We start from the raw sequence: 19,327 nt of genomic DNA on the forward strand, positions 1-19,327 counted from the left end.
ATGATTGAGTTTTTGAATGAAGAGATTGAGAAAAACCTGTCCAGTTTGAGTGTTTGTTGCAGCTCGTTCCAGTCGCTAGCTGCAGTGAACTGAAAACAGGAGCAACTCAGGGATGTGTATCCTTTGGGGATCTTTAACAGAATGTGACTGGCAGAACAGGTGTTGTATTTGGAGGATGAGGGCTGCAGTAGATATCTCAGATAGGGGGGAGTGAGGCCTAAGAGGGTTTTATAAATAAGCATCAACTAGTGGGTCTTGCGACGGTATACAGAGATGGCCAGCTTACAGAGGAGTATAGAGTGCAGTGATATGTCCTATAAGGAGCAATGGTGGCAAATCTGATGGCCGAATGGTAAAGAACGTAAGTTCATGAAGTTAATGTAAAGGACGACACGTTGCTTGCTTAACCTTTTGCGTGTAGGGGGCAGTATTTTAGTTTTTGGCTAAAAAACGTTTTGAAACTGCCTATTTCTCAGCCCCAGAAACTAGAATATGCATATAATTGTCAGATTAGGATAGAAAACACTCTAAAGTTTCCAAAACCTGTAAAAATATTGTCTGTGAGTATAACAGAACTGATATTGCAGGCAAAAACCAGAAGAAAATCCAATCAGGAAGTGCCTCTTATTTTGAAACCTCTCTGTTCCTATGCATGCCTATCCTCCATTTAAAGGGATATCAACCAGATTAATTTTTCTATGGCTTCCCTAAGGTGCCAACAGTCCTTAGACATAATTTCAGGCTTTTATTTAGAGAAATGAGCGTGAAAGATCACATTGCGTAAGTGGATAGGTGGGGGCTCTCAGAGTGAGATTTGCGCTACTGAGTAAAGCGGCCATTGTTTCTCCCGGTGTTATTGAAAAACCTACACACCCGGTTTATATATTATCGAATATATATTTTAAAAACAACCTGAGGATTGATTATAAAAAACATTTGACATGTTTCTGTGGAAACTATGGATATTATTTGGAATTTTCGTCTGCGTTGTGGTGACCGCTCTTTCCTGTGGATTTCTGAACATAACGCGATAAACAAACGGAGGTATTTTGGGTATAAAAATAATCTTTATGGAACAAAAGGAACATTTGTTGTGTAACTGGGAGTCTCGTGAGTGAAAACATCCAAAGATCAAAAGTAAACGTTTCGTTTGATTGCTTTTCTGATTTTCGTGACTTAGCTACTTAATGCTTAGTGTACATAATGTTTTGTTATGCTATCGTTAAACTTACACAAACACTTGGATTGCTTTTGCTGTAAAGCATAATTTCAAAATCTGAGACGACAGGTGGATTAACAAAAGACAATATTGCACTTGTGATTTCATGAATATGAATATTTTTTTGTAATATTACTTGACTGTGGCGCTATGCTATTCAGCGGTTGCTGACGAAAATGATCCCGCTAACGGGATGGGTAGCGTCAAGATTAAAGAGTACCGTTTGCCAATGATTCAGCTCATACCAAGACTCAAACTCAGGACCTCTGCCTCGCAAACACACGTGACCGCCCTCCTGAAGTGTTCCAACCCAACGTGCTATTGAAAAAGGCCTTCTTCAATTGATCAAGGAGTGACACTTCAGGCTAATGAGTGAGTTTCACAGATCTCCATCTGTGACACTAATACAATTCTTCAAGATCCAGCAAGGTTACTCATCAAAAGAGCGTAGTTTGTGATGAGAACCTTGTCTGAGGCCTGAAGACGTATTAGTTTGATGTGCTACTTTGTGTTAGACGTGTTAGTTTCAAGTCTCCGGCAAGGTTAGTCATTATAATGTTAACATGTGTCTGACTAGGTTAAGACTGTGTTAGCCTGTTGAGCTAAAGCCTAGGCATTGGTCCTGTGACTTGGATGGGGATCTTCAAGGAGGAGGTCAAAGGGGGCTGAAGTGTAACACAGGTGGTTCCGTGACCATGCTTGTGCGATGAGTAACTTGTCTTTGATCTGAAAAGTTGCATATTCTGGCACACAGGAGACCTGGGTTAGTGTTTAGCAGAAGGAACTGTGCACCCCATTTAATGAGAGTACAACAGAGGTGGTTTGGTGATCCATGCATGTGATGAGTAACCTTGCCTGAGACCTGAAGACGCGTTAGTCTTTTTTGTGACACTCCCTTCTAACGCGGCCTGCGATCATCATAACGGGGAACAGAAGGCTAATTCATATTCCAGAGTGTCGTAGCTTTCAGGAATGGGGTCATAATAGTTTATAGACAAAACAGTTAAAATTCTATAGCCAAATTCATATCTATGTTAAAGGTATGGTCTGTCACTTGTGATCAGAAGAATGGACATGTTATACTGTTGTTGGAAAAAACAAACAATCAAAGTACACTAAATTGACAAATTAGTGGATTCGGCTATTTCAGCCACACCTGTTGCTGACAGGTGTATAAAGCCACAGCCATGCAGTCACCATAGCCAAACATTGGCAGTAGAACGGCCTTCCTGAAGAGCTCAGTAACCTTCAACGTGGTAACGTCATAAGATGCCAGTTTTCCAACATGTCAGTTAGTCAAATTTCTGCCCCGCTAGAGCTGCCCTGTAAGTGCTGTTATTGTGAAGTGGAACCGTCTAGGAGCAACAACGGCTCAGCCGTGACGTGGTAAGCCACACTAGCTCACAGAACAGGACCGCAGATTGCTGAAGCGTGTAGCACGTACAAATCGTCTGTCCTCAGTTGCAACACTCACTACTGAGTTCCAAACTGCCTCTGGAAGCACTGTCAGTAAAATAACTGTTTGTCAGAAGCTTCATGAAATGGATTCCCATGACCGAGCAGCCGCACACAAGCCTAAGATCACCATGCACAATGCTAAGCATTGGCTGGAGTGGTGTAAAGCTTGTCACCATTGGACTCTGGAGCAATGGAAACACGTTCTCTGGAGTAATGGATCACGCTTTACCATCTGGTAGTCTGACGGACAAATCTGGGTTTGGCGGACACCAGTAGAATGCTACCTGCTCGAATGCATAGTGCCAACTGTAAAGTTTGGTGGAGGAGGAACAATTGACCTTGACTGATCTGCACAAAGCCCTGACCTCAACCCCATCGAACACCTTTGGGATGAATTGAAACTCCGACTACGAGCCAGGCCTAATCGCCCAACGTCAGTGCATGACCTCACTGCTGCTCTTGTCTTGTTGCTAAATGTAACCAAGTCCCTGCAACAATGTTCCAACATCTAATGGAAAGCCTTCCCAGAAAAGTGGAGGCTGTTATAGCAGCAAAACGGGACCAACTCCATATTAATGCCCATGATTTTGGAATGAGATATTCGACAACCAGGTACTAAGCTCATAAGGCACGTACGTACGTATAAGTTACATAATTCAAAAATCAATGCGTATATATCGTCAACAGAAAAAAATCTTAGATATTGTGCCTTTAGAACATTTCACAGATGGGACGTATACTCTTATTGACCCCTTCTTCCCTTGGACTGTGATATCTTAAATGCAGGGTTAAGATAACCCAGCAAGCACATTTGGTTCATTGGAAGTTGTGTGAACATATGTTTTTGGTTTATCATTGGTTGCGAGAAAGAAGCCATAGTACTGACAGGTAAAACTGAACGTTTTTTTAAATGCTCTGAAAACAGAAGGGAACATTTAGCCTGTTCTGGGAACACTATTTTTAGGTTGCAAGAAGGTTCTGAGAATGTTTTACTCTTGTTCCTTGAAAGTGGTTTAATCAAAGCTCTGAGAATGGAAGGATGGTTATTTGCAGGTTTTTGATTAACTTCCTTAAAACTTTCACTGAATGTTTCAATAAGACTTGAATAACACCGCCACAGTGTAGCTTATTTTGGAAATTGTCTGGGTAGCCATTTCATTAGTGTTCAGGAGTCTTATGGCTTGGGAGTAGAAGCTGTTTAGAAGCCTCTTGGACCTAGACTTGGCGCTCCGGTACTGCTTGCCGTGCGGTAGCATAGAGAACAGTCTATGACTAGGGTGGCTGGAATCTTTGACAATTTTTAGGCCCTTCCTCTGACACCGCCTAGTATAGACGTCCCGGATGGCAGGAAGCTTAGCCCTAGTGATGTACTTTGCCATTCGCACTACCCTCTGTAGTGCCTTGCGGTCGGAGGCCAAGCAGTTGCCATACTAGGCAGTGATGGTGCAGCTGTAGAAACTTTTGAGGATCTGAGAACGCATGCCAAGTCTCCTGAGGGTGAATAGGTTTTGTCGTGCCCTCTTCATGACTGTCTTGGTGTGCCATGTTAGTTTGTTGGTGATGTGGACACCAAGGAAGTTGAAGCGCTCAACCTACTCCACTGCAGCCACGTCGATGGGAATGGGGGCATGCTCGGTCCTCTTTTTCCTGTAGTCTACAATCATCTCCCTTGTCTCGATCACATTGAGGGAGAGGTTGTTGTCCTGGCACCACACAGCCAGGTCTCTGACCTCCTCCCTATAGGCTGTCTCGTTGTTGTCAATGATCAGGCCTGCCACTGTTGTGTCATCGACAAACTTAATGATGGTGTTGGAGTCGTGCCTGGCCATGCAGTCATGAGTGAACAGGGAGTACAGGAGGGGACTGAGCACACACCCCTGAGAGGACCCTGTGTTGAGGATCAGCGTGGCGGATGTGTTGTTACCTACCCTTACCACCAGGGGGGGGGGGGGGGGGGGGGCGGCCCGTCAGGAAGTCCAGGATCCAGTTGCAGAGGTAGGTGTTTAGTCCCAGGGTCCTTAGCTTATTGATTAGCTTTGAGGGCACTATGGTGTTTAACGCTGAGCTGTAGTCAATGAATAGCATTCTCACATAGGTGTTACTTTTGTTCAGGTGGGAAAGGGCAGTGTGGAATGCCATAGAGATTGCATCATCTGTGGATCTGTTGGGGCGGTATGCAAATTGGAGTGGGTCTAGTGTTTCTGGGATGATGGTGTTGATGTGAGCCATGACCAGCCTTTCGAAGCACTTCCTGGCTACAGACGTGAGTGCTACAGGTCGGTAGTCATTTAGGCAGATTACCTTAGTGTTGTTGGGCACAGGTACTATGGTGGTCAGCTTAAAACATGCTGGTATTACAGACTCGGACAGGCAGAGGTTGAAAATGTCAGTGAAGACACTTGTCCGCTGGTTAGCGCATGCTCATAGTTCATGTCCTAGTAATCTGTCTGGCCCTGCGACCTTGTGAATGTTGATCTGTTTAAAGGTCTTACTCACATCGGCTGCGGAAAACGTGATCACACAGTCTTCCAGAACAGCTGGTGCTCTCATGCATGTTTCAGTGTTATTTGCCTCAAAGCGAGCATAGAAGTACTTTTCCTCGTCTGGTAGGCTCGTGTCACTGGGCAGCTCTCAGCTGTGCTTCTCTTTGTAGTCTGTAATGGTTTGCAAGCCCTGTCAAATCTGACGAGCGTCAGAGCTGGTGTAGTACGATTCGATCTTAGTCCGGTATTGACGCTTTGCCTGTTTGATGGTTCGTCAGAGGGCATAGCGGGATTTCTTGCAAGCTTCAGGGTTAGAATCCCACTCCTTGAAAGCGGCAGCTCTAGCCTTTAGCTCAGTGCAGATGTTGCCTGTAATCCATGGCTTCTGGTTGGGATATGTACGTACGGTCACTGTGGGGTTGACGTCATCGATGCACTTACTGATGAAGCCAGTGACAGTGGTGTACACAATGCCATCGGAGGAATCCCGGGAACATATTCCAATATGTGATAGCAAAACAGTCTTGTAACTTAGCATCTGCGTCATTTGACCACTTTTTTATTGATCTAGTCACTGGTGCTTCAGTGAATCAGGAATCAGGAGGATAGAATTATGGTCAGATTTTCCAAATGGAGGGCGAGAGAGAGCTTTGTATGCATCTCTGTGTGTGGAGTATAGGTGGTCCAGTTTTTTTCCCTCTGGTTGCACATTTAACATGCTGACATAAATTTGTTAAAACGGATTTAAGTTCTCAAACAGACTATTTCAAAGGAAAAGAGCACACATTAAGATCAGGTGTGACAAATTAGTGGGCGCGTCCAACACACCTGAATACACTTAACAAGATAGAGGATAGAGAGAGTTTTGTTGTTTCTGAGAACGGAATGTATATGTTTTTAAATAACATTCTTAAAACATATTCTGAACATTACTAAAGTATTCTTGTGGTTTTTATGGAGATTTCTTCATGTTTGGGAACAATTTGAGAACATGATTTTAAATAGAAACATGTAAGAAACGTTATGCTGAAGTACTGAAATTCCCACAGAAGACCGTTGTTTCTTAACGTTCTATGAACTATTTGATAACATTCCCATGTGTCAAACCAGTTGGAGAACGTTCCTAGAACATTACCAAAATTGAAATGAATAGTAACCATATTTGAACTTTTAGAAAACGTTCTGTTAAAGTAATGAAATACCAAGAAAATAATGTTTTTGTCAAGTTCCTTAAATGTGCTAAGAATATTCCAAAGCCAACCCACTGGGCAAACACTGGTTGAATCAATGTTGCTTCTACGTCATTTCAAAGAAATTACGTGGAACCAATGTGGAATGCATGTTGAATTGATGTCTGTGCCCGTTGGGAAGCAACTATTCTGCACCATTCCCAGAATGTTGTGGGAAGGTTGTATGCAAAATAACAATAGGACAATCCTGCTCTCACCAAGCTCTAAAAATCATATGCTTCTCAGAATATACCAGCTGGTAAGTGTCAAGAAGGTATGATGTGTTCAACAGAGTGGGAGAGAGAGTGGAAGCTGTTGAGAATAAACAAAACACTGAATGCATATCAGTGAAACACAGCTCTTCCTTGAAATCAAGAGAGACTTTGTGTGTTTAAGTGACCGATATGCTCTGGATTCCATCGTAGCCTCAAGGCAGTGGTTTTTGCTTTCTAGCCTCCCAGCCCATAGATACAAGCCTCTGACATTTCAGGCATAGGAGCCGCTGTGATGCCATAGGCTGCTCAGCTAAGAAGAGGGGCCACAGACAAAGAGGCATCTTCTACTTGTGCTGTGTGGTACTGGGCCTATGGCAAGAGACGTTAACAAGAATGTAACCCTTCTCTACCCAGAATGGGAAACATTGTCCAATTTAAGAAATTAAGGGATTAAGAAAATGCACTTGCCTAAATGATGAACAATGGAGTTTATGTGTACAGCTGCATAAACCAACAGAGCTGGTTTATCATAGCCTGGCATGAGACTATGAGATCTCTCAGCTAAACTTATGACAGTGGAAGTCCATTAAACAAGAGGTCTGATACTGTACATCCTGCTATGGGGTCAAGAGGTGCAGAATGCATCAATGTGTCATATCAAGTCCAGCAATGTATAGCACAAAACCAAAAATATAAACCACAACAAATGAATGCAAAAGGAAATTCATTCATTACTATTTGTTGTAGTTTTTATTTTTGGTTTTGTGCTATTCATTGCTGGACTTGATATAACACATTGATGCATTCTGCACCTCTTGACCCCACAGCAGGATGTACAGTATCAGACCTCCCTTGTTTAACAGACTTTCACTGTCATAACAAGTTAAGCTGAGAGATCTCATAGTCCCATTCCAGGCTATAATAAACCAGCTCTGTGTGTTTATGCAGCTCATTGCCAAAATCCTGAAGTATCCCTTTAACTTAGCTTTCACATTATTAGTTATTATTAGTTCACATTGCATTGGGATCCTTGGCCGTATACCCTTGTGTGTAAAGCCCCTAAAATCGAGGCAGGAAGAGAGTCCTCAGAAATCCAGAGTGATGTTGGTATACTTACTGAACTGTGTTGAAACAAAACTTTTTTCAAATTGCTGGGTTTTGACAAAGCATTAAACCTCAGCATTAAACCTCCTCTCCAAAATAAGGAGCACAATGATGGAGCATTATGCAGCTCTGCACTAGGCCCCAAGCTGAACATTTCCAGAGGTCAACCCTACTACCAACTATCAGAGAGAGGGAAAGGACAACAAGTCTACTCTCCATGTGGAGATAAATCTGATGGTATTTAAAAGTCAACTGTCTCAGCTCATTGCAGAATGGCCAACTTTATTTTATATCAAATATTTGGTATCAATTTATGAATTTAGATGATTTATGAGGCTATTTATTTATGAGACTGAGTCCCCTCCCAGTTCAGCCCTCTCCTACTCCTACTGTGCCCACGCAGGTGAAGCTTTGCTGAGCTCCATGGGTACAAAAAACCTTATTGATGTCAAGCTGTTATAATCATCTAAGAACCCCTTATCCTAATTCTGCACTAGCCACCACTTACCACCACAGCACTACCATAGCTTCAACTGGTCACAGCCACACAGAAAATAGGACTCTCGAGTGATAAGCCCTAATAAGACCTTTGTTGTTCTGATGCTATAAAAAGGTTTAGATACTAATCAAAAGTGTACATTTTTGCCGCACAGGAACAATGTGATCTTTCCGCAGTCTGGATAACTGCAGCACAGCTTTGATTTAATCCAAGCAATCCAAAATCTTACATTATGAAGAAGATCCCTTGCAACACAGATACTGTCTATAAGAACAATCCTTCTTGTCTGTTTCGTTTGCTTGCTGTTTCGTCTGTTTATTTTAGGCTGTTCGTGTTTCATGCAATTTTCCTAATTTAACTATTGACTTGCAGTACTGACACATGCCTTTGTGTATGTCAGAAATGAAAATGTTCCCTTTTGTCCACTAACTGCAACCCAACCTCCAAAGCAAAATGAGTAGATGTTATTTCTGAATGGGTTGGGTGGACTCCATGTGTTTAAAACTAAGTTAAAACCAAATGACAACTGAAGTGTTTTCTTGAGTACCCAACACCAGACAAGTTTGAACTCAAAATCCCATTAACCACTGAGACTCAACAAGCTAAGACTGTACAGGCCTACAGTACCGAGGTTAAGCTAGACTTTACTGTTATGTCTGTACACAAATGGCTATAGTGACTTCGGAAAGTATTCAGACCCCTTGACTTTTTCCACATTTTGTTATGTTGCAGGCTCATTCTAAAATGGATTAAAAAATAAATAAATCCTCAGCAATCTACACACAATACCCCATAATGACTAAGCGAAAACAGGTTTTTAGACATTTTTTGCAAATGTATAAACGATTTAAAACAGAAATACCTTAGTTACATAGGTATTCAGACCATTTTCTATGAGACTCAAAATTGAGCTCAGGTGCATCATGTTTCCATTGATCATCCTTGAGATGTTTCTACAACTTGATTGGAGTCCATCTGTGGTAAATTAAATTGATTGGACATGACTTTGAAAGGCACACACCTGTCTATATAACATCCCACAGTTGACAGTGCATGCCAGAGCAAAAGCCAAGCCATGAGGTTGAAGACATTGTCAGTTGAGCTCCGAAACAAGATTGTGTAGAGGCACAGATCTGGGGAAAGGTACCAAAACATTTCTGCAGCATTGAAGTCTCCAAGAACACAGTGACTTCCATTATTCTTAAATGGAAAAAGTTTTGAACCACCAAGACTCCTCCTAGAGATGGCCGCCCAGACAAACTGAGCAATCGGGGGAGAAGGGCCTTGGTCAGGGAGGTGACCAAGAATCCGAGCTCTAGAGTTCCTCTGTGGAGATGGGAGAACCTTCCAGAAGGACAACCATCTATGTAGCATTCCACCAATCAGGCCTTTATGGTAGAGTGGCCAGATGAAAGCCACTCCTCATTAAGAGGCACAAGACAGCCAGCTTGGAGTTTTCCAAAAGGCACCTAAAGACTCTCAGACCATGAGAAACAAGATTGTCTGGTCTGATGAAACTTAGATGGATTTCTTGGGCCTGATTTCTAAGTGTCACTTCTGGAGGAAACCTGGCACCATTCCTACGGTGAAGCATGGTGGTGGCAGAATCATGCTGTGGGTATGTTTTTCAACGGCAGGGACTGGGAGACGAGTCGGGATCAAGGCAAAGATGAACGGAGCAAAGTACAGAGAGATCCTTGAGGAAAACCTGCTCCAGAGCTCTCAGGACCTCAGACTGGGGGCGACGGTTCACCTTCCAACAGGACAATGACCCTAAGCACATAGCCAAGACAACGCAGGTGTGGCTTAGGGGCAAGTCTCTGAATGTCCATGAGTGGCCCAGCCAGAGCCCGGACTTAAACCTGATCGATTATCTCTGGAGAGACCTGAAAATAGCTGTGCAGCAACGCAACATGACAGAGCTTGAGAGGATCTGCAGAGAATGGGAGAAATTCCCCAAATACAGGTGTGCCAAGCTTGTAGCGTCATACCCAAGAAGACTCAAGGTTGTAATCGCTGCCAAAGGTGCTTCAACAAAGTACTGACTAAAGGGTCTGAATACTTATGTATTTTTTAAAATTTGTAATAAATGATCAAACATTTTTCATTTTTCATTATTGGGGATTGTGTGTAGATTGATGAGGGGGGGGGGGGACAATTAAATCCATTTTAGAATGAGGCTGTAACCTAACAAAATGTCTAAAACGTCAAGGGGTCTAAATACTTTCAGAAGGCACTGTATATGGAAGGTTGTATCTATAGTGGCTACATGTGAATGGCTGTGTTTAAAGACGTTTAAAAACTTTAGAGGGGCAATCTGCAGTTCGAACAACAACAACAAAGAGGCCACCTGACCTTGGTTTAGGTTAACAGCTGAGTGATGGGGCTTGAGAAAAGGAACCACTCTCAAATTCATAGACACAGCTATGGATACAAGTGCTGACCATACCTGAGATCAAAAGTATAGATTTAACCATGTTTAGAAGCTATACACTGTTTGTTTACAATGGTATTGTTTACAAACAATTTTGTATTTATTTTTATTTCACCTTATTTAACCAGGTAGGCCAGTTGAGAACAAGTTCTCATTTACAACTGCGATCTGGCCAAGATAAAGCAAAGCAGTGTGACAAAACAACAACAGAGTTACACATGGGATAGACAAACATACAGTCAATAACACAATAGAAAAATCTATATATAGTTGATGTCGGAAGTTTACATACACCTTAGCCAAGTACATTTCAACTCAGTTTCACATTTCCTGACATTTAATCCTAGTAAAAATTCCCTGTGTTAGGATCACCATTTTATTTTAAGAAAGAGAAATGCCAGAATAACAGTAGAGAGAATTATTGCTTTCAGCTTTTATTTCTTTCATCGCATTCCAAGTGGGTCAGAAGTTAACATGCCTCAATTAGTATTTGGTAGCATTGCCTTTAAATTGTTTAACTTGGATCAAATGTTTTAGGTAGCCTTCCACAAGCTTCCCACATTAAGTTGGGTGAATTTTGGCCCATTCCTCCTGACAGAGCTGATGTAACTGAGTCAGGTTTTTCGGCCTCCTTGCTCGCAAACACTTTTTCAGTTCTGCCCACACATTTCTATAGGATTGAGGTCAGGGCTTTGTGATGGCCACTCCAATACCTTGACTTTGTTGTCCTTAAGCCATTTTGCCACAACTTTGGAAGTATGCTTGGGGTCATTGTCCATTTGGAAGACCAATTTGCAACTAAGCTTTAACTTCCTGACTGATGTCTTGAGATGTTGCCTCAATATATCCACATAATGTTCTTTCCTCATGATTCCATCTATTTTGTGAAGTGCACTAATCCCTCCGCAGCAAAGCACCCCCTCAACATGATGTTGCCACCCCCGTGCTTCACGGTTGGGATGTTCTCCGGCTAGCACGCCTCGCCTTTTTCCTCCAAGCATAACAATGATTATTATGGCCAAACAGTTATATTTTTGTTTCATCAGACCAGAGGACATTTCTCCAAAAAGTACGATCTTTGTCCCCATGTGCAGTTGCAAACCATAGTCTGGCATTTTTTTGGCGGTTTTGGAGCAGTGGCTTCTTCCTTGCTGAGCGGCCTTTCAGGTTAGGTTGATATAGGACTCATTTTTACTGTGGACATAGATACTTTTGTACCCGTTTCCTAAAGCATTTTCACAAGGACCTTCGCTGTTGTTCTGGGATTGATTTTCACTTTTCGCACCAACCTACGTTAATCTCTAGCAGATAGAACGCGTCTCCTTCCTGAGCGGTATGACGGCTGCGTGGTCCCTCTGTAAGGGTTTTCGTCTTCCTCCTCTGACGAGGAGGAGTAGTAGGAAGGATCGGAGGACCAATGCGCAGCGTGGTAAGTGTTCATTATATTTATTTATAATTCAGAACACTAAATAATAAAACAACAAAAATAACGAAATGAAACCGAAACAGTCCTGTACGGTGCATACATAAAACACAGAACAGAAAATAATCACCCACGAAACACAATAGAAAACAGGCTACCTAAATATGGTTCTCAATCAGGGACAACGATTGACAGCTGCCTCTGATTGAGAACCATACCAGGCCAAACACAGAAATAGCAAATCATAGAAAAACGAACATAGACAACCCACCCAACTCACGCCCTGACCATACTAAAACAAAGACATAATAAAAGAACTAAGGTCAGAATGTGACACCCATGGTGTTATACTTGCATACTATTGTTTGTATAGATGAACGTGGTACCTTCAGACGTTTGGAAATTGCTCCCAAGGATGAACCAGTCTTGTGGAGGTCTACAATTTGCTCTTATTCTCCATGGACTTTACAGTGTCCAAAGACTTTTTGGAATTAGTGCTACAGGATCCAAATTTCTGTTTGAAAAAGCTAGCCTTTGCTTTCCTAACTGACTGAGTATATTGGTTTCTGACTTCCCTGAAAGTTGTATATCGCGGGGGCTATTCGATGCTAATGCAATACTCCACAGGATGTATTGTGCTGGTCAAGGGCAGTCAAGTCAGGAGTGAACCAGGGGCTATATCTGTTCTTAGTTCAACATTTCTTGAATGGGGCATGCTTATTTAAGATGGTGAGGAAAGCACTTTTAAAGAACAACCAGGCTTCCTCTACTGACGGGATGAGGTCAATATCTTCCAGGATACCCGGGCCAGGTCAATTAGAAAGGCCTGCTCGCTGAAGTATTTTAGGGAGCGGTTGACAGTGATGAGGGGTGGTCATTTGACCGCGGACCCATTACGGACGCAGGCAATGAGGCAGTGATCATTGAGATCCTGGTTGAAGACAGCAGAGGTGTATTTGGAGGGCAAGTTGGTCAGGATGATATCTATGAGGGTGCCCATGTTTACGGATTTAGGGTTGTACCTGGTAGGTTACTGGAGTAAAAGAATGGAGTAAAACAAGCTTATATGTTGTGTTCTGATGGGGTATGACAGTTGAACAAAGCTCATGAGGGATTCATAAGTTATATTCTTCAAGAATCAATGGCTATATATTTCAAAAGTCCAAACATTTATGTAGGATATGGAGATTGCCCCTTTAATATTCACATGTAATCCAGTAAGAAGGACTGTGGTCTTCTTAGGGAGGGATTAGGGAGGGGATTTATGAACTTCACCAGGTTTTCATGACATACATTTTTTTTTAATGGTCACTCATGTAGTAATTATGAAATGGCATGTTTGGTATGTGCTATCCCAAATGTCAAGCATCAACTGCGATAATGTTTCTTTGTGATGATTTTGAGCTCATTGGATATGATCCTGTGAGCATTATTTCAATGCAGTATTTATTTTCCTAAACAAGCTCAAGAATGAAAGTATTGGGCCTAATTAAGAGCATTCTTTGCTGACTTAGTGTTCTGTGTGTGGTAAAACTCTGTGCATGCCATTGTCTTGACCCCTGAACTGGTTCCTTACTAATTTCTCGCAGGGTCAGAGGTAACTAATTAAGGGTCCCCTCAGTCTTTAGATAAACTCATCTGTGTTGAATGTTTTCACTTTCATGGCCCAGCGGCTCTGCCTGGTACCTTTAAGCTAATTTTGCCTGCATGCATAATTTTGGAGGGACCCTGTTTATCTAGGCACAGATAGGTCAAATTCAAACTGCCACAATGTGTTTACTAGGGACGTTAGATGTTGGTGGGTCATTTTTACAATGAAAGAAAACCCTACACTTCTAAGAACCTCTTTAATGTCAAGCATTTCTCTAAAGCTTTCCTGGAAACAGCTGGATGCTTCTACAAAGCATTGGATTCACAGCTGTTTAAACATTATTGAATGTAAAATGTATAATGTTCTCTAAAATATTACAACCATCTTAAAAACCAAATAAACTTTAAAAAAAACAATATTTATCAAAACAAAACATGAACTAATGTGTTGTGCAAGGCTATAGGAGGCAACAACCACCATGTGACTAAAATAGAAACAAGAAGTCCGATAAGTCTGCAGAAAGAGATACAAGGCTATCAAATGTGAACAAATTCTGCTGGTCACAACAGACTACTCTGGCTATCACAAAGTAAGTAGAACTCAAAAACTTCCTGCAATGCAGGAAATGTAATACTTGTAATGTATCTGACGTTTTAAAAGGTTTCTGAAGTTTGTAATTTCCACTTTAAAATGTCAAACTTGATATTCCCTTGTGAAAAATGTATCAACCCCTACAAAAAAGTCCATTAATTATAAACCACACAATAATTCCCATTTGCTGTTGCTGCAGAATTATTTTCCAGCTCTAGGAAACTGGCTCAAATTAAGACCCTGCACCTGTAGGAGCGGATAATGTGCTCACATAGATCTCTGATTGATAACTAATAACATCTCTATCAGAACAGGTATAATATTGCTAGATTCTTTACTTAAATATCTTATCAGCCATAACAGCGGCACATGCATTTTTATGATGATTAATCTCTGGTGGAGAATTTAGTAGCAGAGGAAACCCTGCCAAACAAGCAGTCAGTGTAAACAGTAATAAACATATAGAACTAATTAAGCATAACCAGTACATAAGGGAAACCCGAGTGCATCAGCTGATATTGCACCAATTGGATTCACACTAATTACATGCGGTCTATTTCAAAAGACCCGTTCTACACAAGCTTCGTCGATGCCAGATGTCACGTGCTCACATGCGCTGGCGGGTATGGGTATATTGGGCTGCAACCCAACATGGCGATTGTAGTATGGACAAGTGGGTTTTGTCGAAAGGAGTGAGTGAATGGAAAGTGAATCAGCTAATTGGGCAGATTTGTTGACAATCAAGAAGGCTATGTAGCCTTTCTCTGCCCTGGTGTCTCTTGCTGCCGTGCTGCTGCTACTAGCTGTTGCTCGCAATGCTTGCTGTTCTGATATCTCACCACCATATCTCACCATATGGGTCCTGTGTTCCTTCCTTCGGGCGATTTCATATAGTTTATATTCTAACTGCCTGTAGTTATATTATCATCTTAATATGTCTCTTCGCTCTGGCAGTGAACTACCCTGAAGGAGCAGAGCCCTAACGCCAACACATGCATTGTTATCTTTTCTAATAAATGGTTAAATGTACACTTTGTGTTTTCTTTCTGAACTGAGATTAATGGCAGACAATTGCATGCTAAATCCCAAATAGCCAACTTTTTAGGATACGACATATTTAAAACACAGAGTTGCTGCTTGGCCCCTTTCTTTTAACAAGCACAACTAACATTCTCCATGCAGTAGGTTCCTTTGAGCAAGATATAATAACCATCCTATCGAAGTCAATTTGGAGTCACGCGATGAAATGTTTAATGGTTCTCCCACTACGACTCTGGAAAGCGTGCAGTTTATTATTCCGCATTCACATGCTAGTCGGAAATTGGAAACTATTACATTTCCGATTTGCTTATTCATTGAACACGGCACGTGTATAACTACAACCAGTTGTTAGTTAGTCGGACATGTCGGAGTTTCCTAGTTCTGACCAGTACTTGAACGCGGCAATATGCTACAGATAAATTGTGATGAACTTCAAAGGGTGGTGGATGTGCAAGGTGATGAGCTTGATACGCCATTCCAATAAATATCGAGGGTCTTATTCTGGTGACATTATGATCGATGCTTGGCTGCCATTTGACAAATGCAAATAATATCGCTCTTATCCATAATAATCAAATAACGTAGGTAGCAGGACTACGCTGTGTCGGCGAGCTGTTGGCAAGAACGCACTTGTCAAGACCGGTGTGGGCACATTTGCTATTTAACGCAACAGTTTTTGTGTCAAAGCCATCAATAGAGTTGAAAATGCCATGGAAACCCATTTAACTTGTATTTTTCATTCGGTAAATTGGCATTTCACTGCAAAATGTATTTGTATGTGCACTAAGTCATCACGCACAGTCTTTTATCCGCAAAAAGTCTGTTTGATGGAAAAACATCTCTTGTGGGGAAATGTGCTGATTTATGCAGATTTTTTGAATATTCACAATATTCTTTTCGCAAATTGGTGGAAACCGAGCTAGAGAGAGTAAAATAAAACAACGAATACATGCAATTTAGAAAATATAAAATCTTACCTGTTCTTGATTCCTAACAGTTGCCTTGGGAAAACATTGTAATATCCTTCTGTCTCATTGCAGAAACATACTAACGCTACCATTCGTTTTTAGGGTTCACTAGGACGTACCAGAAATCAAAGCAATGAAAATGGTCAATGTAGTGGAGCAAATAGGATTAAACATGTTGAATGCCAAATGTCTGGAAACAGAGGGATTTTGTCAGGAGATAATCCAGATATGGATTTAACACAGTTCAGTCTTAAAAAGCTGTAGTTTTCAGTTTTAAGGTGACACAGTCACCGTTATTTATGTAATGAAACTCCATAATCATGTTAAATGAACAATCTTACCAAAAAATGCTATAAACTGTAATCTGTTTGTAGTCACGTTTAATCAAGAATCTAAATGAAATTCTGAAAAACGGGGCACTGAAAGACAATTCCACTGCAGCACTAACAATAACAACCCATGTACCTAGGAACCAGTGAAAGACAGAAGCTACAGATGCCATGCCCATGCCCCTACCTCTTGGCAGCTCCTCTAGTACTGCCACCCAGAGCGGTGAAAAGAGAGTGTCCAACCCTACCTGCCTGGGATTGTGGTAGTCTTAGCTTGAGGACTTCCATAGACACATGGGTCACAGCGGGCAGGTTGGGGGACGGCGTGACATTGATGGTGGGGGTCTGGGGGGTGCTGAAGTGTAGAAAGTGGTGTGAGGGGTGCCTGGTGCTCCTCACTCCCTGTTCCCACTGTTCTTGCTGCTCCTGCTCCTGGGAACTGTTCCCACTTCAGCTGCTGGCGGAGAGGACGCGTGACATCACCACGGGGGGGCACACTGAGAATCCAGGGGGGCTTGGAGAACACATGTAGGTCCAGGGGATCTCTGCAGACCACGGCCCAGCCAGAGCAAGGCAGAGCTGGGGAGAGAGACACAGTCAGGACACAAACACACACGCAGTGAGAGGCTGATTGCATTATTCTGAGCCATCCAGGTTTAACGAGCAGGATGAGGCATCATATTAGAATACAATTCAATGAGAGAGGGAGGTAAACCGAGGCATTATGAGTATGTAGGGAAAGGAGAGATTTTGTTCGGAGCATGAGGAGAACAATATGTGAAAGAGGCACATACATTATTATGTAGGTAGCAAGGAACTAGCAAATAAGGGGAAGCTGCAGGTACAGGTGTATTGTCACAGCAGAATAATCCTGTAGCAACAAGATTTGAACAATTAGTCCATAATGGTTAGGCTATCAGCTGTCCAAAATGAGGCTGCATGAAAAATGGAATACTGTTAATATAACCATGTGTTAGAAAATTATTGACAACAAAATAGTGTTCAAATTAAGATCATACACCTGTAGTTGGTGGGGGAGAGAGAGATGCTGGAAGGTTCTTACATAGAATCTAAACTTGGACTATTCTCCCCTGATGCCTGATCAGAGTGGAATTCTGGGAAAGCTGTGACCAAGACTGGGCCACATAGCTCCTAGAAGTGGCCTGTGGCCCTATAACCTCAGAGACGTGGCAACAGCAGACTGGCTACAATATTGACCTGCCTTCTTGGAACAAGACTCTGCAGTCTTAATCATGTGCAATAATACAAATGAGCAATAAGTCATTCCTCTCCATCTATCACTGTTATTCCCATCCACTCTCTTCTCCCTTTATGAAATGTACAATGTGTTTCTCAAGACGGACTCTGCCGATCCCAGACCTGAATGGATGTGGCAGTGCATGTACTGTCAGGACGAGGCATTCCCTGGGTAAGTGATCCTTTTGATAAAACCACCGCAAAGCCTCTCAGCCTGCGCAGCTGTGTGATAATCACGCTAATTAGCCAGTCATGTCAAATTCAGCCACGCACTGCAACTATCACTTAGCATCACCATGCCCGTACGATAGCACAGTGGAGGCTTCATGATCTTATAACCCCACCCTAAAATATCTAGACAATCCCACTATTCATGCAGACTGAAACTGCCCAAAACAACAAGCAAGAGTCCTCTGGCTCTCGTCCACACAGTTATAGGAACTACACAAATGTTAAGCTGCAGACATTTATAAAGACATGAGGTTTGTGGAGTTTGTGGCCACAGGGATAGCATACCAAATCTAACTGCCTGTAGCTCAGGCCCTGAAGCAAGGATATGCATATTATTGGTATCATTTGAAAGGAAACACTTTGAAGTTTGTGGAAATGTGAATGTAGGAGAATATAACACAATAGATCTGGTAGAAGAAAATACAAAGACCAACCGTTTTTTTCTACCACCATCTTTAACATGCAACAGAAAGGTCCCAGTTCTACAAGGTTAGTCGCACAAGGTTAGTAGCTACATTTTATGACAGATACATGGTTTCCGGATACTCCCGTAAAGCCCAGATCATTGGCTATCTAGCTAGCTTTGATTGACCCCTATTTGTGCTTATTTGACAAAGTTAGAGTCATTCAAGTGAAGACCACCCGCGTCATCGGCATGCCATGAAGGCGTCGCTCTCTGACCAAATATAGGGTCCTATAGGATATACTACACCCCTAATGATATAGTGAAGTCTGGTTACATTCTAGGATCTTTGAGGAATACATACGAACGTGATTTGACTGGTTGAAACAATGTTTAGGGTTAGATTTTCACAGATTCCTTTCTCTGCAAATTGAAAAAGTGGAAATACAAAATCGATCGTGCATGCTATACAGACTTTAAGGATATGAAAAAAGATTTTATCTAACAAAACGACACTTCATGTTATCTCTGGGACCCTTTGGATGATAATTCAGAGCAAGATTTCAGAATGTAAGTACACATTTCACCTTCAGAGGTGAATTTATCAAACCTATCGCGGTGAAAAAAGTGTTTTGTTGTTAGGAGCTCTCCTCAAACAATAGCATGGCATTTTTTTCATAGTAATAGCTACTGTAAATTGGACAGTGCAGTTATATTAACAAGAATTTAAGCTTTCAGCCGTTATAAGACACTTCTATGTACCAACATTTGTTGTTTCTCTAAAATCTGTGATCGTGACACAAGGTGCTGCATGATTTACAACTGTCCGGTTGATGGGACGCCGATCCCTAA

At 41.9% G+C, this 19,327-nt stretch overlaps 1 protein-coding gene across 1 annotated transcript in view; it reads right to left on the reverse strand.

Moving 5' to 3' along the window:
- LOC139414261 (microphthalmia-associated transcription factor-like) overlaps positions 1 to 16,914 on the reverse strand; it is a 39,594-nt gene extending 22,680 nt beyond the window's left edge. Inside the window, exon 1 of the mRNA XM_071162161.1 lies at positions 16,833 to 16,914. The gene's annotated coding sequence lies outside the window, so the exon portion shown is untranslated. The remainder of the gene's footprint in view (positions 1 to 16,832) is intronic.
- Between the last annotated feature and the right edge of the window lie 2,413 nt (positions 16,915 to 19,327).

This window comes from Oncorhynchus clarkii, chromosome 7 (genome assembly GCF_045791955.1).
Source record: "Oncorhynchus clarkii lewisi isolate Uvic-CL-2024 chromosome 7, UVic_Ocla_1.0, whole genome shotgun sequence".
NCBI classification, from domain to species: Eukaryota; Metazoa; Chordata; class Actinopteri; order Salmoniformes; family Salmonidae; genus Oncorhynchus; species Oncorhynchus clarkii.